The 24678-nt window shown below is 34.8% G+C and overlaps 1 protein-coding gene across 1 annotated transcript in view; it reads left to right on the top strand.

Moving 5' to 3' along the window:
* Nell2 (neural EGFL like 2) overlaps window positions 1-24678 on the top strand; it is a 452294-nt gene that overhangs the window by 405447 nt on the left and 22169 nt on the right. The window lies entirely within an intron of this gene.

Below are 24678 nucleotides of genomic sequence, written 5' to 3'. Positions count from 1 at the left end.
GCAGCTGCCAGAGGAAGAGCTGGGCGGCGAGCTATTTGGACTCAGAGCAACCTCCTGAACAACGGGGGGGGGGGCGTCCTGAGGAGGTGTAGGTGCGCAGTGAGTTGCTTGGTCTCCAAGCGCCCACACAGAACACCGGGTGGCTGCCTGAAGGAAGAGGCAAGCGGCAGGTGACTGGGGCTCGGAGCATACATACGAGGCTCCAGGTGGCTGCTCAGAGGAGGAGTAGCATAGCCAGATGATTAGGTGTAAAGCACGGTCCGGGGACCTAGGCACCTTTTGGTGAAAGAGCTACACAGAGACAAACTGAGGGGCGGAGCGAAGGTTCCAGGACTGCGGGCAGCTTCTCTGAGGAGGAGCAACCTAAAGAGACTCGTCTGTGAAGGGCAAGGCTCCCAGGCCCAGGAGGTAGGTCCGGGGCCCTGGGAACGTTGCCTGGGAAGGCTGCCCTGCCCAGGCGGTAATTGTGGACTGAGGGGAACCTCTAGGAGGGGAACTGACCAGCGAGACCTCCCCACCAGATGAGTCTTCCCCACCGGGTGAGGTTTTCCCACAAGGACGGTAAAACCAGAGACACAGGCCCAAACAGGCCTTGCCTCAGCCCGCAGCCTAGTTCCCCTTTGGATGACCATTGGTCAACAAGTGGAGGCACCTCTGCCCACTAGCAGGGAATATACACCACCTGAAGACCACCACCCCTAGAGAGGCAGCTTCCTTGGGGAGCACCGCATTATCAACTTCCTCCAAGACTTCAGACTACTGAAGGATAAGAGGGGATACACTAGCAATCTTCAGGGACATTATAAGTCAATAGAGGAAATCTGCAATATCTGAGCAGTCCACTGATACCTGAACGATATAAGAAAACAAGGGAAGAAAATGCCTCAAACAAATCTGGATGTTACATCAATAAAATACAATGACAGCATGGCAGAAGAAATGTCAGAAAGGGAGTTCAGAATGTACATAATTAACATGATAAGGGAAGCAAACGATGAAATGAAAGAGCAAATGCAGGCATTGAATGAACGCACCAATCGACAGTTAAAAGAGCAAATACAAGAAGCAAAAGACCATTTCAATAAAGAGTTAGAAATATTGAAAAAAAAAACAAACAGAAATCCTTGAAATGAAGGAAGCAATAAACCAAATTAAGAACTCCATAGAAAGCACAACCAATAGGATAGAACACCTGGAAGACAGAACCTCAGATATTGAAGACAAAATATTTAACCTTGAAAACAAAGTTGAACAAACAGAGAAGATGGTAAGAAATCATGAACAGAATCTCCAAGAACTATGGGATATCATAAAAAGGCCAAATTTGAGAATTATTGGGATTGAGGAAGGCTTAGAGAAACAAACCAAAGGAATGAACAATCTATTCAATGAAATAATTTCAGAAAATTTCCCAAATCTGAAGAATGAAATGGAAAGTCAAGTTCAAGAGACTTATAGGACTCCAAATACACAAAATTACAACAGACACACACCAAGGCACATTATAATGAAAATATCTAAGATACAAAATAAAGACAGAATTTTAAAGGCTGTGAGAGAAAAGAACCAAATTACATTCAGGGGGAAACCAATACGGATATCAGCAGATTTTTCAATCCAGACCTCAAAAGCTAGAAAGGCCTGGAATAACATTTTTCAAGCCCTAAAAGAAAATGGATGCCAACCAAGAATCTTATACCCAGCAAAACTTACCTTCAGATTTGACGATGAAATAAAATCCTTCCATGATAAACAAAAGCTAAAAGAATATACAAAAAGAAAGCCAGCATTACAGAACATTTTCAGCAAAATATTCCATGAGGAAGAGATGAAAAACAAAGAAGCAAATCAGCAAAGGGAGGAGCTATCCTAAAGGAACTCTCAAAGAGGAACCAAGTCGTGTCAAAAATAAACAAATAAATGAATAAAATGAGTCAAATGACTGGGAATACAAATCATATCTCAATAATAACCCTGAATATTAATGGCCTGAATTCATCAATCAAAAGACATAGACTGGCAGATTGGATAAAAAAGAAAGATCCAATGATATGTTGCCTGCAAGAGTCTCATCTCATAGAAAGAGATACCCATAGACTAAAGGTGAAAGGATGGGAAAAATAATACCATACACATGGACCCAGCAAAGCTGGGGTATCCATCCTCATTTCAGATAATGTGGACTTCAAGCCAAAGTTAGTCAGAAGGGATAAAGAAGGACATTTCATACTGCTTAAGGGAACCATAAATCAGCAAGACATAACAATCATAAATATCTATGCCCCAAACAGTGGCTCACCCATGTATGTCAAACAAATCCCTCTCAATTTTAGAAACCAAATAGACCATAATACAATAATACTAGGTGATTTTAACATGCCTTTCTCACCACTGGACAGATCTTCCAAACAAAAGTTCAACAAAGAAACCATAGAACTCAATAACACAATCAATAATTTAGACTTAACAGACATTTATAGAATATACCATCCAACGAAGAGTGAATACACTTTCTTCTCAGCAGCACATGGATTCTTCTCTAAAATAGACCATATATTATGCCACAAAGCTAATGTTAGCAAATACAAGAAGATAGAGACACTTCCTTGTATTCTATCAGATCATAATGGATTGAAATTAGAAATAAATGAAAGAGTAAAAAACAGAAATTACTCCAACACCTGGAGATTAAACAATATGCTATTATATGAGGAATGGATAACAGAAGATATTAGGAAGGAAATTAAAAAATTCTTAGAGGTAAATGAGAACAAAGAAACATCGTATCAAAATCTCTGGGACACTAAGAAAGCAGTACTTAGAGGAAGATTTATTTCATGGAGCACATTCAATAAAAGAAGTAAATCTCAACAAATAAACGACCTAACACTACAGCTCAAAGCCCTAGAAAAAGAAGAACAGACCAACACCAAAAGTAGTAGAAGACAGGAAATAGTTAAACTGAGAGCTGAAATCAATGAAATTGAAACAAAAGAAACAATACAAAAAATTGACAAAATAAATAGTTGGTTCTTTGAAAAATAAACAAAATTGATAAACCTTTAGCCAACACTAACAAAGAGAAGACGAGAGAAAACCCAAATCACCAATATTCAGAATGAACAAGGAAATATCACAACAGACACAATTGAAATACAAAACATAATTAGAAGCTATTTTGAAAATTCTATACTCCAACAAAATAGAAAATTTCAAAGATATCAACAAGTTTCTAGAGACATATGAATTGCCTAAACTAAACGAGGAGGACATACACAATTTAAATAAACCAATTTCAAGTAATGAAATAGAAGAAGTCACCAAAAGCCTACCAACAAAGAAAAGTCCAGGACCAGATGGGTTCTTAGCCGAGTTCTACAAAACCTTTAAAGAAGAGCTCATTCCAATACTTTTCAAAGTATTCCATGAAATGGAAGAGGAGGAAACTCTCCCAAACTCATTCTATGAAGCCAATATCACCCTGATACCTAAACTAGACAGAGACACATTGAGGAAAGAAAATTTTAGACCAATATCCTTCATGAACATTGACGCAAAAATTCTTAACAAAATTTTAGCAAATCGCATACAAAAACATATTAAAAAGATAGTGCACCATGATCAAGTGGGTTTCATCCCAGGGATGCAAGGTTGGTTCAACATCAGGAAATCAATAAATGCAATTCACCATATCAACAGACTTAAAGTCAAGAATCACATGATTATTTCAATAGATGCAGAAAAAGCATTTGATAAAATACAGCACCCCTTCATGCTCAAAACACTAGAAAAAATAGGGATAATGGGAACATTCTTTAACATTGTAAAGGCCATCTACGCTAAACCCATGGCTAATATCATTCTAAATGGTGAAAAACTGAAAGCATTCCCCCTAAAATCTGGAACAAGGCAGGGATGCCCTCTTTCACCACTTCTTTTCAATATCGTCCTTGAAACTCTAGCCAGAGCAATTAGACAGACCAAAGAAATTAAAGGGAAATGAATAGGAAAAGAAGAACTCAAACTATCCCTATTTGCTGATGATATGATTATATACTTAGAGGAACCAGGAAATTCCACCAGAAAACTCTTAGAACTCATAAGTGAATTTAGTAAAGTAGCGGGATATAAGATCAATGCTCATAAATCTAATGCATTTTTATACATAAGTGATGAATCTTCAGAAAGAGAAGTTAGGAAAACTACCCCATTCACAATAGCCTCAAAAAAAATAAAATACTTGGGAATCAATCTCACAAAAGAGGTGAAAGACCTCTAAAATGAGAACTACAGAACACTAAAGAAAGAAATTAAAGAACACCTTAGAAGATGGAAAGATCTCCCATGTTCCTGGATAGGCAGAATTAATATTGTCAAAATGGCCATACTACCAGAAGTGCTATACAGATTCAATGCAATTCCAATTAAAATCCCAATGATGTACCTTACAGAAATAGAGCAAGCAATCATGAAATTCATCTGGAAGAATAAGAAACCCAGAATAGCTAAAGCAATCCTTTGCAGGAAAAATGAAGCAGGGGGTATTGCAATACCAGAACTTCAACTATACTACAAAGCAATAGTAACAAAAACGGCATGGTATTGGTACCAATATAGACAGGTAGATCAATGGTACAGAATAGAGGACACGGACACAAACTCAAATAAATATAATTTTATCATACTAGACAAAGGTGCCAAAAATATGCAATGGAGAAAAGATAGCCTCTTCAACAAATGGTGCTGGGAAAATTGGAAATCCACATGCAACAGAATGAAACTAAACCCATATCTCTCACCGTGCACAAAACTAAACTCAAAATGGATTAAGGACCTCGGAATCAGACCAGAGACCCTGCATCATATAGAAGAAAAAGTAGGTCCAGAGCTTCAACATGTCGGCTTAGGACCAGACTTCCTCAACAGGACTCCCATAGCACAAGAAATAAAAGGAAGAATCAACAACTGGGATAGATTCAAACTGAAAAGCTTTCTCTCAGCAAAGGAAACTATCAGCAATGCGAAGAAAGAGTCTACAGAGTGGGAGAAAATCTTTGCCAATCATAATCTCCAGAATCTATAAAGAACTCAAAAAACTCAACACCAAGACTACAAATAACCCAATCGACAAATGGTCTAAGAAAATGAACAGACACTTCACAGAAGAAACCTACAAGCAATCAACAAACATATGAAAAAATGTTCAACATCTCTAGTAATAAGAGAAATGCAAATCAAAACCACCCTAAGATTCCATCTCACCCCAATTAGAATGGCGATTATCAAGAATACAAGCAACAATAGGTGTTGGCAAGGATGTGGGGGAAAAGGTACACTCTTACATTGCTGGTGGGGCTGCAAATTAGTGCAGCCACTCTGGAAAGCAGTGTGGAGATTCCTTAGAAAACTTGGAATGGAAACACCATTTGACCCAGCTATCCCACTCCTTGGCCTATACCCAAAGGACTTAAAATCAGTATACTACAGAGATACAGCCACATCAATGTTCATTGCTGCTCAATTCACCATAGCCAGATTGTGGAACCAACCTAGATGCCCTTCAGTTGATGAATGGATAAAGAAACTGTGGCATATATATACAATGGAATATTACTCAGCCATAAAGAATGATGAAATTATGGCATTTGCAGGCAAATGGATGAAATTGGAGAATATCATGCTAAGTGAGATAAGCCAATGTCAAAAAACCAAAGGAAGAATGATCTCGCTGATAAGTGGATGATCATAGGTAATGGGGCGTGGGAGGGGTTAGTTTTAGGGTTAAGTTAGGGTTAGGGAGGGGGGACAAGAATGGGGAAAGGAAGGACTGTATAGAGGGAAAAGAGGGATGGGAGGGGTCGGGGGAAGGGAAAAAATAACAGAATGAATCAACCAACATTACCCTATGTAAATTTATGATTACACAAATGGTATGCCTTTACTCTATGTACAAACATAGAAACAACATGTATCTCATTTGTTTACAATAAAAAACAAAAACCAAAAAAAAAAACACCCTAAGATTTCATCTGACTCCAATTAAAATGGCTGTCATCAAGAACACCAGCAATAATAAGTGTTGGTGTGGATGTGGGGAAAAGGCACACTCATACATTGCTGGTGGAGTTGCAAATTGGTGAAGCACTCTGGAAAGCAATATGGAGATTCCTCAAAAAACTTGGAATGGACCCACCATTTGACCCAGCTATCCCACTCCTCAGTTTATGCCCCAAAGACTTAAAATCAGCATACTACAGTAATGCAACTGCATCAATGTTTATAGCTGCTCAATTGTTTTGTTTTTTAAAATTTTTTGTTTGTTCTAATTAGCTATACAGGACATTACAATAAATCTGTGCATTTTGATAAATCATATATAAATGGAGTATAATTTCTCATTTTTCTTATTGTACATGTTGTAGGATCACATCAGTCATGCAGTCATATAGGTACATGAGGTGATAACATCTGTTTCACTCTACTATCCTTTCTACCCCTACACCCCTTCCCCTCCCTTCACTCCCCTCTACCTAATCTAAAGTAACTATTCTTCCCTACTCTCTCCTATTAGGGATCAGCATCTGCTTATCAGAGAAAACATTCAACCTTTGGTTTGGGGGGATTGCTTATTTTGCTTAGCATGACATTCTGCAGCTCCATCCATTTACCAGCAAATGCCATAATTTCATTCCTCTTTAAAGTTGAGTAATATTCCAGTGTGTGTGTGTGTGTGTGTGTGTGTGTGTGTGTGTGTATACACACATCACATTTATATATATTATACATATTTATATATGTATATACCATATATTTATACACATATATATACACATATATATCACATTTTCCTTTCCATTCATCTGTTGAAGGACACCTAGGTTGATTCTGTAGTTTGGTACATATAATGACACATATTAGTGGAATTCATTGTGATATATTCATTCATGCATATAACATAATTTGGTAAGTTTCACTCCACAGTACCTCCATTTCTTTTCCCATCTCTATCCCTCTGGATCCCTTCCTTAACTCTACTGGTCTCCCTTCTATTTTCATGAGACTGCCCAACCTCTTTTTCCTTTTTTCTCTCTAGCTTCCACATATGAGAAAAAACATATGACTTGACTGAATCTGACATATTTCCACAGAACATAATGCTCTCCATCCATTTTTCTGCAAATGACATGATTTTGTTCTTACTTATGGCTGAATATAATTCCTTTGTATATACATACCACATTTTCTTTATCCATTCATCTTCTAACAAAGAAGCTTGTTCCATAACATGGCTATTGTGAATTGTACTGCTATAAACATGGGTATGCCTGTATCACTATATTATGTTGAATTTTTAATTCATTAGGATAAATACATAGGAGTAGTATAACTGGGACATATGATGGTTCCCTTACTAGCATTTTGAATAACCTTCATATTGATTTCCATATTTGTACTAATTTATGGTCCCACCAACAGTACATAAATGTTCCTGTGGTCTTGATAAGTTTTTCCCTGGTACTTTGTGATGATGAACAATTTTATATGAATTTCTGGGTCATTTGTATGTCTTCTTTTGCCCGTTTTTTAAATTTGTTATTTCTTTATTTGTTGTAATTAGTTATTCATGACAGTAAAATGCATTTACGTAATTGTTTTCTTGTTATTGATTTGTTTGAGTTCCTTATATATTTTGGACATTAACCTCTTATCAGATGTACAATTTGAAAATAATTTCTACCATTCTCTAGGTTGACTCTTCACTCTGTTGTTTCCTTTGCAGAAGATTTTTAGTTTGATTTAATCCCATTTGTCTATTTTTGCTTCTATTTCCTATGCTCTTGAGATAATATCAAAAATATCATTGCCTAGACCAATGTCAAGGAGCTTTTATCTGTTTTCTCCTAGCAGTTTCATGGTTTGGAGGTTATTTATGTGTAAATCTGAAACCTATTCTCAGTTGATATGTGTATGTGATATGAGAGGAGTGTCTAATTTAATTTTCTGTATTAGATATTCAGTTTTAACAACACCATTTATTGACCAGACTGTCTTTTCACATTGTGTATTTTGGCAATATCTTTGAAAATTGGTTTATTTCTAAGCTCATTATCATTTTGTTGCATTGATTTGTGAGTTTGTTTTTTATGTCAGTACTTTGCTATTTTGGTTAGTATAGCTTTGTAGTATATTTGGTTCTTTTTGCTCAAGACTACTTCAGCTATTCAGTGATTTTTGTGGTTCCATATAAATTTTAAGATGGTTTATTATGTGTCTGCCCTCTTTTCTTTTGAAGACACCAGTCCTTGGATTTAGTGACCTCCCTAAATCAGGATGTTTTCATCTTGAGATTCTTACCTAATTTAACAGCAAAGATTCTGTTTTTAAATAAGATCATATTTTTATATGCTTACTAGTCATGATAGTTTAGGGGATGCTATTTTACTCACTACATGTATTTTTCAGTATATTGGTGGCATTTGGTTACTTAAAATACTGGTATGAGGGGAAATCACAAAGAATTTAGCACATAATTTTTTTAAAAATTTTGTGATAGGTGCAATAAAAACAAAGTACAAGGAAAATATGGGATTAAGTATGAAAACCTGTGAGTAATAGGAAATCTAACATAACTTTTGAGTCAGTGAAAGCTTCCCCAAGGAAATTAATATTACTGTGACATACAGATGGATGAGAAGTTGTTAACTAACCAGGTGAGAGGATGAGGGAGAGAGAAGATTGTAAGCAATAGAGACAGTATATGCAAAGACCCTGAGGAGAAAAAAAGAATGATAGAAAAATAAGACACTAAGAAAGAACAAAAGTCACATTGTCCCAATCTTCTTTCTTCCTGTGGCATATTCCACAAACATGTGGAATGTGAACTTGAGCAGCCTGATATCAGGGCAGGGCAAATGAGAGGGGCCTGTACAATAATTGAAGATGAGCATTTGATATTATAAGCTCCTTTATCTTTATTTCTACTATTTCCCCTAATTCAAATGTTTGTGATATTTTCCTGAGATAATGAAAAACAACCTCACAAGGCATTTACACCTATTATAAGCCCAGTACTTCTTATCCTGTGAGACCTGTATGTAACAACCAGTTAGTAAGAAAAGAGCCCTACCTTAATTCAAAACCAGAGATCTCAGACATTTAGTAGCATATTCAGGTCACATAACTAACAAGGTAAAGAGCTGAAATTCACTCACATTGAGATATACACTGAGTTAGTCCAACTAATAGACTGTTTCTTGTTGGTCAAGTGTTGGCTTTTAGAAGCACCATATTGTAGGGAAAGAGAACTGGACTTAGAGATGGAGTTCTGCTCTGTCCTGTGGCCTTGGGCTATGCATTTGCTATCACCATGTCCTTTTCTATGACACAGGCATAAGAATACTTCACATGGTTTTTGTAAGAGCTAAAAAAATGTGATGAATGACATCCATGCATTTGGGGGGTGTGGTGTGTCAGGGATTGAACCCAGGGCTGCTTAACCACTGAGCCACATCCTCAACCCTTTTTTATATTTTATTTTTTTAGAGAGAGCATCTTCCTGAGTTGCCTAGTGCCTCACTAAGTTGCTGAGGCTGACTTTGAACTTGTGATCCTCCTGCCTCAACCTTCAAGTTGCTGGGATTACAGGTGTGCACCACCACACCCAGCACATCTATGCATTTTTAATGCCAGTCATTAATTTACTAATTTTGAGCTATAAAGTAATGAAAATATTTTCACTAAATGTGAAATATTATCACCTAAGTTCTGTAAAGAATTTTAGGTTTCTCAAGTCTATTTGCATATATTGTCATATTTTATTTTTGAAAAGGACTTATAGTAGAAAATCAGTCTTCTTATGTGAAATATTAGACAATATTTTATGCCCAAATCTAACTTAGCTCTTAAAAGTAATGATTCTCAGATGCATTTGTATTACTTGAGCACTCACACCTAAAAGTTATAAGCACATCCCCAGAAGCTCAACAAAAGACAGAGGGAAATGACCTTGTAATTAAAAAAAAAAGTGCTGCAGATAATCTGGAGAGCAAATAGCCCACATGTGAGTAATCAAGAGTTGATTAATTGTTTTGAGGCTTTTTAATTGCCTGCTGTTTATCAATATAATTTAACTACAAGTGCCTGGGATAGTGATATAAATAAAACAAACACTATTTATGAGAAATAATATCATATTTCTAATAATAAATAGTATGAAAGGCTGTACTCACATTATATGACTTTTCCACCAAAAATAGTGTCCTCATCTTAATAAAGAGTTGTATTTCCTTTTTTATGTATACAATATAGGCATAGCAATTTATCAGTTTTTCTCTTAGTTTAAAAGGAGATGGTGAAAATAATTATTAAATTCCATTTTAGGATAGATAGTTTTAAACACTTGAAGATTTTTTATTTGTAATTATACTAGAAATAACTGTTATTATACATAAGAAAAACTTTATTACTCAAATGTAACATTCTATAACTACATTTAATTCTATAAGAAAATAATTTCTCATTTTCTAAAATGACCCCTTAAATGCTGACAGAAAAAGCCATTTTTAAGTGATTACCTCTGTAGCCACTGGTCTGTGCCAAGTCTTGTGCTGCCTGACTTCAGGGAGAAAAAGAAAACAAGACACATATATAAGCTTTTTAAAAATTTATACATTTTTTCTTGATTTTTTTTTTAACCTGTTTTTTAAATTACTGTTTCAAAACATTGGTGCTTTCTAGAAAATCTTTCTTCAGCAGTGCCTTCCACTTTTATTCTCTTAGTTGATTTTTATTCCCAGATGTATGACTGCTGACTGTCATTTGATGGTTAAACATCTTTCAGAATATAGATTATCTGTGCTTTGGCACAGCATCCACAGCTGACTAGCTATGGATATTGAAAAAATTCTAATTGTCCTAAGGAATTAAGAAACAAGTTCCTTACACTCATACATTGCTGGTGGGGTTGCAAATTAGTGCAGCCACTCTGGAAAGCAGTGTGGAGATTCCTCAGAAAGCTTGGAATGGAAACACCATTTGACCCAGCTATCCCACTCCTTGGCCTATACCCAAAGGACTTAAAATCAGCCTACTACAGAGATACAGCCACATCAATGTTCATTGCTGCTCAATTCACCATAGCCAGATTGTGGAACCAACCTAGATGCCCTTCAATTGATGAATGGATAAAGAAACTGTGGCATATATATACAATGGAATATTACTCCACAATGAAGAATGATAAAATTATGGCATTTACAGGCAAATGGATGAAATTGGAGAATATCATGCTAAGTGAGATAAGCCAATCTCAAAAAACTAAAGGACGAATGCTCTCGCTGATAAGTGGATGGGGACATATAATGGGGGGTGGGAGGGGTTAGCATTAGGTTTAGGGTTAGGGATAAGGAGTGTGGTAATAATGAAGTAAGAAGGACTGTATAGAGGGAAAAGAGGGGAGGGAGGGGTGGGGGGGAAGGAAAAAAATAATCAAACATCATTGCCCTATGTAAACGTATGATTACACAAATGGTATGCCTTGACTCTATGTACAAATAGAGAAACAACATGTATCTCATTTGTATACAATAATTAAAAAAAAAGAAACAAGTTCCTTTCTAAGACAGAATATGTAATGTAATAATAGTTTTTTTGCCATCTTTTTTTTAAGTTTTCTATATACTACATCAACGGAATCCAAAAGGAAGGTCTTTGTAAAACTAAATCATATGATCGTATACAACCTGTACTAACACTTTTTAGCACCCTTATTCAGTTTGGAAAGTAATTTGTTCAAATTTGGTAGTTCTTATATGTAATAAAATAACAACGTAGTTTGTCCCCCAGGTTTGCTGTTTTCTGTGTACATTATTCAACTGGATAAAGTAAAATTAGGTTTAAACTTACCTGAAGAAAGTGTCCAAGAAATAGATTGAGATATGTTTTACTATTTTCTTTCATGATACAGTATTTAAAGCACAGTGTGTGCACATGTGAAGAACAATGTATGCATTTATATAACTTGTACTAATTGCCTAATTCATATATAGACAAAATATATTCAACTTAAAATTTGTGGATCAGATTTCCCTATTTATTAAATATTTACAGAGTTTATAAGAGATGCATATCATCAAATAGCTTATACATAAAGTTGTTTGCTTTATTATATCTTTTTCTTTAATTAGAGCTGTGAACCACTTCTGGTGTGAAGCACACACTTTGGTAATTGAAGCAAATTTTCATTCTAGAGTTTACTGACTTCAAACCAAGTAGAAAATTTTGCACAAACTAGTCAAATTAGCAGGACAAGAGAAGGGTGGAACAAAATAGCAGAATAGGATCCTCCATTGATTATGGTCCTCCTACCCCACCCATAAACACATCAATTTAAACAAGTAACCATGCAGAAAAATACCTTCATAGAAACTAAGAAAATTAGTGAAAAATGACTGTATCTAGTTATACAATAATAATAAATAAAAGACATATTGAAGAAAGTAGGAAGGACAATTTTACTTTTCCCACATCATCCCTCTCCCAATTCAGGCAGCACAGCGTGGAGAGACATATTGTCCACTTAGGAGAAAAAGAGGGAAGTGATCATAGGTGTTTGTCTTGCTGTCTAATACCAGGCCCACTAGTAAAATCTAGCACCAGGCCCACATAATGAGTCTTCTGAGCTTCCCTGGTAGCAGGCAGGGAACCATAGCCTCTGCAAAATAAACCATCTCTGGCCTGCATCACTGCCAACTGACTAAAGTAGACTTATGGTCTGGAAAATCATCAACTATTCAGCAGCTGAGCATTTCAGATGCACCCAAGCTCTTCACTATCCTCAGTGGCCACTGGATTCCACCTAACACTACCAACCATGACAGTCCTGGGCTTAGGATATGTCCTAGTACTACAATGGCTGTGGCTACATAAGCCTTGGCTTAGGGACAATACTAGATGACCTATACAGAATTTCTGTGCAGGTTTACTGATAAAAGATATACCTGGGCAAAGCCATACTGTGAAGACAAGAATAAATGTCTACTTCTTCAATGTATGAAAATTGACACATAACCATAAGGATCAAGAACATTCAGGAAAATATGACTTCACCAAATGGACAAAACAAAGTGAAGTGAGCAACCCTAAAGATATAGAAATGTATGAACTTCCTGATAAAGAATTTAAAATTGTTTTAAAGAAGTTCAGTGAACTTCACAAAAGGCAGAGAAATAATGCAATCATAAAAGGATTTTAAAAACATGTAGGAAACACCAAAATGGCAATAGTAGGTACTTACCTATCAATAATCACCTTGAATGTAAATGGGTTAAATTCTCTAGTCAAAAGACACAGAGTGACTCAATGAGTAGAAAAACAAGACCCAATTACATACTTCCTATGACAGACTCACTTCACCTATAAAAACAACACATAGACTAAAAAATGAAAGTATAGGAAATTATATTCCAAAGAAACCAAAAAGAGCAGGAATAACTTTTTTTGAGAAAAAAATTAGATTTTAAGTCAAAAACTGTAAACAGATAAAAAAGATCATTAGATCATTATATGATCATGATAGGGTAAATTCATCAAGAGGATATAACAATTATAATTATATATGCACTCAATGTTGGAGTTCCTAAATATTAAGAGATCTGAAGTGAGAGATATACTGTAATAAAATAATAGGTGAGAACATCAAGATCCCACTTTTCATTAAAGAGCAGATCATCCAGACATAAAGTCAACGAGGAAACTTTGGGCTTAGGCTACATTTTAGAACAAATGAAACTAGCTGTCATGTTCACAGCATTCTATCCAACAACTGCAGAATAAATATTCTCCAAAGCACATGGAACATTCTCCAGGATAGATCTCATACGTAGATCATGAAGCAAGTCTTAACAAATTTAATAAGATTTAAATCATATCATGCATTTTTTAATCATAATGGTTTAAAACTAGAAATAAATAACAGAAGGAACTTCAGAAAATTAACAAATACATGGAAATTAAACAGCATACTCCTAAATAGCCATATGTCAATGAAGTGACAAAAATGGAAAGGAAAAAAAATCTCAACATGCAACTGAATTCACAGCCTACCAAAATCCATGGAATGCAGCAAAAACAGTTCTAAGAGGAAAGTTTATAGCAATAAATACTTACATAAGAAAGAAGAAAGATCTCAAAAACCTAATATTGTACCTCAAGAAATTAGAAAAATAAGAACAAGACTGGTAATGGTGCCACACACCTGTAATCCCAGAGACTTGTGAGGATGAAGCAGGAAGATCACCAAGTCCAATGCTAGCCTCAGCAACTTAGTGGTAAAGCACCCCTGGGTTCAATCCACAGTACCAAAAACAGGCAGACAAAAAGAACAAACTAAGCCCAAAGGAAAAAATAATTATAAAGGCCACAGCAGGGTTTATCAATTTTGTTAATTTTTTCAAAGAAACAATCTTTTATTTTGTCAAATTTTTTAATTATTTATTTTTTAATTTTTTACAGACTGCATTTTGATTCATTGTACACAAATGGGATACATATATCATTTCTATGGTTGTACACCATGTAGATTCATACCATTCATATAATCATACACATACATAGGGTAATGATATCCTTCTCATTCCACCATTTTTCATGCCCTATTCCATCTCATTTCCTTTTACATAACCCAAAGTCCCTCCATTCTTCTCTCACTCCCCACACCCCCATTATATATCATCTTCCACTCATCAGGGAAAACATTCGACCTTTGGTTTTGGGGGATTGGCTTATTTCACTTAGCATGATATTCTCCCCAGTTTATACCCAAAGAACTTAAAATCAGCATACTACAGTAACGCAGCCACATGAATGTTTATAGCAGCTCACATCACAATAACTTGATTATGGAACCAACTTAGATGCCCTTCAACCAATGAATGGATAAAGAAACTGTGGTATATGTACACAATCGAATATTTTGTCAATTTTTTTGATTGTTTCTTTTGTTTCAATTTCATTGATTTCAGCTCTGATTTTAACTATTTCCTGTCTCCTTCTACTTTTGGTGTTGGTCTTTTCTTCTTTTTCTAGGGCTTTGAGCTATAATGTTAAGTCATTTATTTGTTGACTTTTTCTTTTGTTGAATGCCCTCCATGCAATGAATTTTCCTCTTAGTACTGCTTTCAGAGTGTCCCAGAGATTTTGATATGTTGTATCTTTGTTCTCCTTTACCTCTAAGAATTTTTGTATTTCCCCCCTGATGTCTTCTGTTACCCATGAATCATTCAATAGCGTATTATTTAATCTCCAGGTGTTGGAGTAGTTTATGATTTTTATTTTGTCATGATTTCTAATTTAATTTCAATTTAATTTAATTTAATTTTTTGATAGAATACAAGGTAGTATCTCTATCTTTTTGTATTTGCTAAGAGTAGCTTTGTGGCGTAACATGGTCAATTTTAGAGAAGGATCCATGTACTGCTGAAAAGAAAGTGTATTCACTCATTGATGGATAGAATATTCTATATATGAGTGTTAAGTCAAAATTATTGATTGTGTTATTGAGATCTATAGTTTGTTTGTTCAATTTTTGTTTGGAAGATCTGTCTAGTGGTGAGAGAGATGTGTTAAAGTCACCTACTATTATTGTGTTGTGGCTTATTTGGTTCCTGGAATTGAGAAGGATTGTTCGATGTACGAAGATGAGCCATTGTTTGGGGCATAAATATTTATGGTTGTTATGTCTTGCTGATTTATGTGAACATAGATGCAAAAATTCTTAACGAAATTTTAGCAAATTGCATTAAAAAGATAGTGCACCACGATCAAGTGGGTTTTATCCCAGGGATGCAAGGTTGATTCAGCATCTGGAAATCAATAAATTTAATTCACCACATCAACAGACTTAAAGTTAAGAATCATATGATTATTTCAATAGATGCAGAAAAAGTATTTGATAAAATACAGCACCACTTCATGCTTAAAACACTAGAAAAAATAGGGATAGTAGGAACATTCCTCAACATTGTAAAGACTACCTATGCTAAGCCCATGGCCAACATCATTCTAAATAGAGAAAAACTGAAAGCATTGCCCCTAAAAATTGGAACAAGGCAGGGTTGCCCTCTTTCAACATTGTTCTTGGAAGTCTAGACAGAGCAATTAGACAGATCAAAGAAATTAAAGGGATACAAATCGGAAAAGAAGAACTCAAACTATCCCTATTTGCCAATGACTTGATTCTATATTTAGAGGAGCCAAAAAATTCCACCAGAAAACTTCTATAACTCATAAATGAATTCAGTCAAGTAGGATATAAGATCAATGCTCATAAATTTAATGCATTTTTATTCATAAATGATGAATCCTCTGAAAGAGAAATTAGGAAAACTACCCCATTCACAATAGCCTCAAAAAAAAAAATACTTGGAAATTAATCTAGCAAAAGAAGTGAAAGACCTGTACAATGAGAACTACAGAACACTAAAGAAAGAAATTAAAGAAAACCTTAGAAGATGGAAAGATCTCCCATGTTGTTGGATAGGCAAATTAATATTGTTTAAATGACCATACTACCAAAAGTGCTATACAAATTCAATGCAATTCCAATTAAAATCCCAATGACTTACCTCATAGAAATAGAACAAGCAATCATGAAACTCATTTGGAAAAATAAGAGACCCAGAATAACTAAAGCAATCCTTAGCAGGAAGAGTAAAGCAGAGGTTGTCACAATACCAGACCTTCAACTATACTACAGAGCAATAAAAACAAAAATGGCATGGTATAGGCACCAAAATAGGTAGATAAATGGTACAGAATAGAGGACACAGAGACAAACCCACATAAATACAGTTTTCCCATACTAGACAAAGGTGCCAAAAACATACAATGGAGAAAAAATAATCTCTTCAACAAATGGTGCTGGAAAAACTGGAAATCCATATGCAGCAGAATGAAACTATCTCTCATCCTGCACAAAACTCAACTCAAAATGAATCAAGGACCTCAGAATCAGACCAGAGACCCTGTGCCTGCACCTTATAGAAGAAAAAGTAGGTCCAAATCTTCACCATGTTGGCATAGGACCAGACTTCCTTAACATGATTCCCAAAGCAGAAGAAATAAAAGCAGGAATCAATAATTGGGATAGATTCAAACTAAAAGACTTTTTTTCTCAGCAAAGGAAACTATCAACAATGTGAAGAGAGAGCCTACAGAGTGGGAGAAAATCTTTGCCACACATACTTCAGATAAAGCACTAATCTCCAGAATTTATAAAGAACTCAACTCTACACCAAGAACACAAATAATCCAAGCAACAAATGTGCTAAGGAAATGAGCAGACACTTCACAGAAGAACTACAAGCAATCAACAGATATTTTAAAAATGTTCAACATCTCTAGTAATAAGAGAAATGCAAACCAAAACTACCCTAAGTTTCCATCTCACCCCAATTAGAATGACTTTATCAAGAATACAGGCAACAAGGGCTGGGGATATAGCTCGGTTGGTAGAGTGCTTGCCCTGCAAGCACAAGGTCCTGGGTTCAATCCCCAGCACTCCCCAGCACTGCCAAAAAAAAAAAAAGAATACAAGCAACAATAGGTGTTGGTGAGGATGTGGGGAAGAAGGTACACTCATACATTGCTGGTGGGGTTGCAAATTGGTGGAGCCACTCTGGAAAGCAGTGTGGAGATTCCTTAGAAAACTTGAAATGGAACCACCATTTGACCCAGCTATCCCACTCCTTGGCCTATACCCAAAGGACTTAAAATCAGCGTACTACTGTGATGCAGCCACATCAATGTTCATAGCTGCTCAATACACAAGAGCTACATTGTGTAAACAACCTAGATGCCCTTCAATTGATGAATGGATAAAGTGTGGTATATATACACGATGGAATATTACTCAGCCATAAAGAAGAATGAAATTATGGCATTTGAAGGTAAATGGATGCAGTTGGAGAATATCATGCTAAGTGAGATAAGCCAATCCCCAAATCCCAAAGACCTAATCATCTCTCTGATAAGTGGATGATGATACATAATGGGTGCTGGGAGGCAGGCAAGAAAGGAGGAAGGAGGGATTGTATAGAGGGAAAAGAGGGGTGGGAGGGGATGGGGGAAGGAAAAATAACAGAATGAGGCAAACATCATTACCCTACTTTGTGTACAACCAGAGAAACAACAGTTGTACCCCCTTTGTGTACAATGAATCAAAATAAATAAATTTTTTAAAAAGTAAAAAATAAATAAATGAAATTAAAAAAATAAAAAATGAAGACTAGAGCAGAAATAAATGAGTCCAGAAGAATAATAGAAAATATCAGCAAAAGCAAAATGTGGGGTGTTTTTGAAAAGATAAACAGACTATTTTAGTAGGGCTAAGAAAAAAAAGAAAAGACTCTAAAGTCAGAGTTGAAAAGGAGACATGACTACTAATGTCACAGAAGTAGAAAATGGTCATGGGAGACTTATGAACACTTACATGCCAACAAACTGGACAACCTATAAGAAATTGATAAATTCCTGGATAAATACAACCTACCAAGGTTTGAATCAATAAGAAATAGAGAATCTGGAATGGAACAAAAATGAGTAAAAAATGAAATCATTTATTTTAAAAAGTCTCCCATCAAAAAAAAAAAAAATTCCCAGGACTAAATGACTCACTGTTGAAGTCCAGCAAACATTTGAAGACCTAACACCAATTCTTCTCAAAGTCTTCCAAAAAACAGAAGAGGAAGGAATACTTCCAAACATATTTTACCAGACTAACAAAAACTAGAGAAAGACACAACTTTTAAAAAAAGGAAAACTATGGGTCAATATTCTTGATGAACATAGATGTAAAATTCCTCAAAACTATAGTAGTAAACTGAAAAACAGTGCTTTAAACCAATCGTCCTCCATAATCACATGTGATTTATCCCAGGGATGCCAGTGTGGTTCAACATAAGCAAATCAATAAATGTGATACATCACATTTAACAGATTGAAGGACAAAACTCTATGATCATTTCTATAGATGTAGAAAGAACACTTAACAAAATTTAACCTCTCTTTATGATAAAAACTGAACAAATTAGATGTACAAAAAATGTACCTCAGCATAATAAGCTACACATGACAAACCCATAGTTAATATTGTACTGAATGAGGAAAAGTTAAAAACTTTACCTTTAAAATCTAGACAAGGGCACCTACTCTGGCCACTTCTGTTCAACATAGTAGTCACTGGAAGTTTTTAGGCAGACCAATTAGGCAATAGAAAGATGTAAAATGTATCCAAATCAGAAAGGAACTTCAATTGTCCCTATTTTGCAAGCACATATCCTGTAGATAGAATATCTTGAAGATTCCACCAAAAAATTTTGGAACTAATAAAAGAATTTAGTTATGTTGCAGGATACAAAATCAATTTAGGAATATAAGTAGTATTATTTTACAATAACTGTGAACTAACTGAAATATAAGTAAAGCAATACTATTTACAATAGTTACAAAAATAAAATATTAGCAATAAATTTAACCAAGGAGCTAAGGACCTATATACTTAGAGAACTATAAAACTTTGGTGAGAGAAATTAAACCCAAATAAATAGAAGATATCCTATTTTCATAGGTTAGAAGAATATTGTTAAAATGTTGATACTATCGAAAGTGATCTCCAAATACAATGCAATCCCTGTCAAAATATCAAAGATATTCACATGACTTGAAAAAATGAATCCTAAAATTTATTTATATTCAGGCACAAAAACCCTGAATAGCCAAAGCAATCTTGAAGAAAAATAGAGGCATCATACTACTTGACTTCAAAAGGTAATTTTGTTACAAAGCTGTAGTAACCAAATCAACAGTATTGACTTGAAAACTGGCATATAGACCAAGGAACAGAACAAAGAACCCAGAAACATACCCATTTTATTTACAGCTAACTGATTTTTCAATAAAGGTGTCAAAAATGCACACTGGCAAAAGGCAGTCTTTTCAATAAATTGTGTGTGTACAACTGGATGTCCATATACAGAAAATGAAATTAGATTGTCATCTAGTACTTCATGCAAAAATCAACTCAAAATGGGTGACAGAGTTACATGTAAGACCCGCAAACTAGAAGAAAAGTTCCATGACATTAGTCTGGGTGATGGTATCTTTGAATATCACCTCAAAAATTCAGGAAACAGAAGCAAAACAAGATCAACAGGGGTAAAAATCCAACTAAAAAAGCTTTTGCAGAGCAAAGGAAACAATCAACAGGGTGAAGAGTCAACCTGGAGAATATTAGAAGATATTTTCAAACTGTACATCTGATAAGAGGTTAATGTCCAAAATACATAAGGAACAAACAATAGTAAATCTACTTGCATTAATAAATGAACCAAAAAACTTGGATAGACATTTCTCAAAAGAAGACCTACAAATTGGCTGAGAAGTATTTATGAAAACCCTTATCATCACTAAAAATCAGGGAAATGAATACCAAAATCATGATGAAATACCATCTCACTACTGTCAGAATGACTATAATCAAAAAGACAAAAGGGGACTGGGGCTCAGTGGTAGAGCACTTGCCTCACACATGCAGGGCACTGGGTTCAATCCTCAGTACCACATAAAAAAAAAAAAGAAAGATATTGTGTCCATCTACAACTAAAAAAATATTTAAAAACAAAAAGAGAAAAGGTAGCAAGTGTTGGCAAGGATGCGGAAAAAAGGAAGTCTTTTTACCCTGTTGGTAGAAATGTGAATTATTAGTGCTATTATGTAAAACAGTGTGAAGTTTCTTCCCAAACTAAAAATAGAACTACCATATTTTCCATCAATCCAACTTCTGGGTATATATTTGAAAGAAAATTAAATCAATATCTTAAAGATACATATGCATTCCTGTGTTTATATTTATTCACAGTACCCATGATAAGGATTCGGATGAATAGATAAAAGAAATGTGGCATATTTGCCCAATGGAGAACTGTCCAGCCATAAAGAAGGGAAAACTCCTGTCGTTTGTGGCACTGTGGTTAAATCTGGAGGACATTATGTTAAGTGAAAAAGCTAGATTCACACAAATATTCTTGCAGTTACTCATACGTAGAATCTCATGAAGTTGGGAGAGCAATGGTTACAGAATCTGGTGGAGAGGGATTTGGGAAGATGTTGGTCCATGGCTACACATACATAATTCAGTAGGAGGAATAAGTTCAAGAGATCTGTTGTACATCAGGTTAATTGTAGTTAATAATTTTTTGTATTCTTGAAAATTTTAAGAGTGGATGTTAAGTGTTCTCACAACAAAAATAATAACTACATGAGATAATGCATTTATTAATGAGGTAATTTACCTAAAGTATGTAAACATACTTTAAAACATCATATTGTACACAACAAATACATACATACAATTTTGTATGTCAATTGAAAATTAAGTAAATTTCAAAAAAGTAGCTCAATGCTAGTAACAACTCAGATATCCTACAGTGGATGAGCAGTTAAACAAACTGTGATTCATCTATGCTATGGTATACTGGTTAGCAATTACATAATTTAAAAAAAACTATTGGTTACCCTAAATACCTATATGAATCCCTAGAAAATGATATTGAATGTGAAAAAAGGCAATCCCAAAAGGTTACACATTGCTTAATTCCATTCATATACCAATCTCGGGCACTTAAATTGTACAAATGGGGAACATACTAGTGATTGGCAGGTTTTAAGGAGTGCTGAGGGCAATAGAGAATTGGGTATGACTATGAAAAGGCAACATGAGAAATCCTTGAGGTGAGAATGCTGTTTAGAATCTTGACTATGTCAATGTCAATATCAATATCCTGGGAATGATTTTGTGCTATGGTTTTGCAAGATATTACCACTGGGGGGAATTGAATAAATGTAAATGGGGATATTTCTGTGTTATTCTTAAAACCACATGTGCATATAGAGATATCTCAAAATAAAAAGCTGAAATAAAACAGTAAAACAACCCAAAAAACTCAAACCAAAACAAAAAATTAGCAGAACAATAAATGTATAAAATGTAGTTACATATTTAGTTAGTTCTTCTTACCTACCCTAAATGGTAGAAAGTATAAATACATGAGCCATGACATACATGTTTTTAATAAATTGAAGCTCATTTTAGATGAATTAAGCCATTTTACTACATAATGAATTGCTCAAAAATTCCCTTGAAATATGAATAATTGCCCTAAACTGCATATTGATATTTTCAAATTTTCATAATTGTCACCATATTCTTTTACCATATATAGCAGTATTTACTTGATATTGTTCAGTAATTCTTTTCCCTTTTTTAACTTTTTTTGGGAGGGTTACTAGTGTTGAACCCAGGGGTGTTTTAACTCTGAGCTATATATCTCTGGTCCTTTTTATTTTTATTTTTTGAGACAGGGTCTCACTAAATTGCTGAGGACCTCACTAGTTTGCCGAGACTGGCCTCAAACTTGCAATCCTCCTGCCTCAGCCTCCCCAGTCACAGGGATACAGTTATGCACCACCATGTGATTGGCTTACTTTTTAAATTTAAATTCTATCTCATTACTATACTATAAGTTATAATTGCTGTAAAAGGAAATAATTCAGAAAAATAAATATATAACCATTAAAATAAAATATTTGGCCACCATAACCTACATACCATACCACTAGTGGAAGATATATACTGGGAAACACTGTTCTAAATGATTGTAAATTCAGATTTCATAAATAGCATTTTCTGAATATAAAATGCAATTTAAATGTTTGATAAACTTGAAACTGTTCCTGTGTTGTACAACCTCCAGCACTTAACAGGTATTCAATAAATATTGAATGCTAAATTAATGAATGAAACATTTTTATATTCATCCCCTAAAATGCTACCTATTAATAATTAAAAATAAAATGATGTTCAAACTAAGTAATAAAATACATTATGACAGGCATATGTTTGTAATTCCAATCCTTAAAACCCTATTAAACTTTAAAGAGTGTGTTTGTAGATCAAAAGTGTCATAATGTAAATAAAGTGAGGTGGGTATAAAGTAATATAGGAGAAAATCAGGTGATTGGAAAAGGAGTAATGAGAGAGAAAAGAAGTGGAGAATTAACACTTGAAATATATGTCTATTTCATAGGAACTGAGAAAGAAGGGTCTAAATTGAAGACTAAATATAGAAGGGAAAATTGTGTCAATGGAGAATACTCTATTCTATTAATACTTATTTCCAAATAATTGACTGGGAACTAATTTTTTTAAATGACTATCAACATTACCCTCCTGGCCTTTTTCCAATGAAACGCAATTCTAAAGCTTAAATCTCAACCTGTTTTCTTTTGTCCATGCATTTAAGAAATGACAAGAAATGACATGATCAATTTTCTGCATCATTTGGGTTAGAAGAAAAGACCAACCATATAAAGCTGAAATGAGAATAACATTCTGGACCTATTTATAATCAGAAGTTCATAGTTAGTAAGGCCCCTGAAGTACAAATAGGTTGTTTCATAAAAACCTATGAGGCCTATGAGTATATGGATGAAATCCCCAGTAGCTATATGTCAGGGAGTCAATGGTTAGCTTATTTGACCACTTACAATTATTTTGTCAGTAGGAATCACTGGCAGTAGTAGCTGACTCTTTGGGAAAGGAAGCCAAACACTTCTTTCATAGTATAGAAATAATGTTAAAATGTTATAGTGATATAATATATTTAATTTTTGCCTTATTATGTAATATTATTGATCTAAGAGACTGTTTTACATGCCATTTTATTGGAGGAACTATTAAAAAGTAGATGAGTATTGGCTTATTTCCCTGATAATTTTTGCTTATTTATCTATTTATTTAACTTATCTCTTTCAAAATAGAGTGTCAGAAAAGAAGAACTTTTAAAAGAAAAACAAAAGAAATATGTGCTTCAATGAGTTTGGAGTTAGAAGAAATGCAAAGGAGTAGATTCTACCAAATAGAGTGGACTATAGAAGGGAAAAGGACTCTAAAATACAGCTGGTCTTACCTTCAATATTTGGCACATCATCATCCCTGATCACTGTAGTGGGGAATGTGGTGCAGGAAGGAACACAAATGCAAGGCCACCCTTCCTTGGCAGATGAAACCTTCTGTCATAGTGTGAAGCTGTCAAGATGGGAGTGGTACATGTAGATATTTTTGGCAGCCGTAATCATGCAGTCTCGGTCAAGCCACTGGACCCAAAATTGCATAATTTCCTTTTGCTTCATTTTTTTCACAAGCTCAATATGCTGTCTCCATGGCAAGATTTTCCTAAGGGTTAATTGGCATAGTCTATGTAAAACATAGTAAAAAGTGATTGAAATGATATGCATTCTTGAAAATACACTAATGCACAAATGCTGCCACTACATATCTTGAATGCAACTGCTGTATTAGGTCAGGATAGGATATGCTGATAGTAATAAAAGACCCTAAAAACTCAGTGGCTTCAAGCAACAAAGGTTGATTTTTTGCTCATACTATAGTCCATCCCAGGTAGCTATGGAATGTGACCCATGTCATCCTCCCTCAGGAACTCAGGTTGGTATTTACACCTTCTGAAAATCACTAATCATTCTGTCTGATGAGGAAGGGTTCATGTAAAACATATACTGAATTTAAAGTCCCTGCCTAGAAGCAACACCTATCATCCATCCTCT

The sequence above is a fragment of the Sciurus carolinensis genome, chromosome 4 (genome assembly GCF_902686445.1).
Source record: "Sciurus carolinensis chromosome 4, mSciCar1.2, whole genome shotgun sequence".
Taxonomy (NCBI): Eukaryota; Metazoa; Chordata; class Mammalia; order Rodentia; family Sciuridae; genus Sciurus; species Sciurus carolinensis.
The sequence above is the reverse complement of the archived record's forward strand: the minus strand, read 5'-3'. Positions and strand labels throughout refer to the sequence as shown.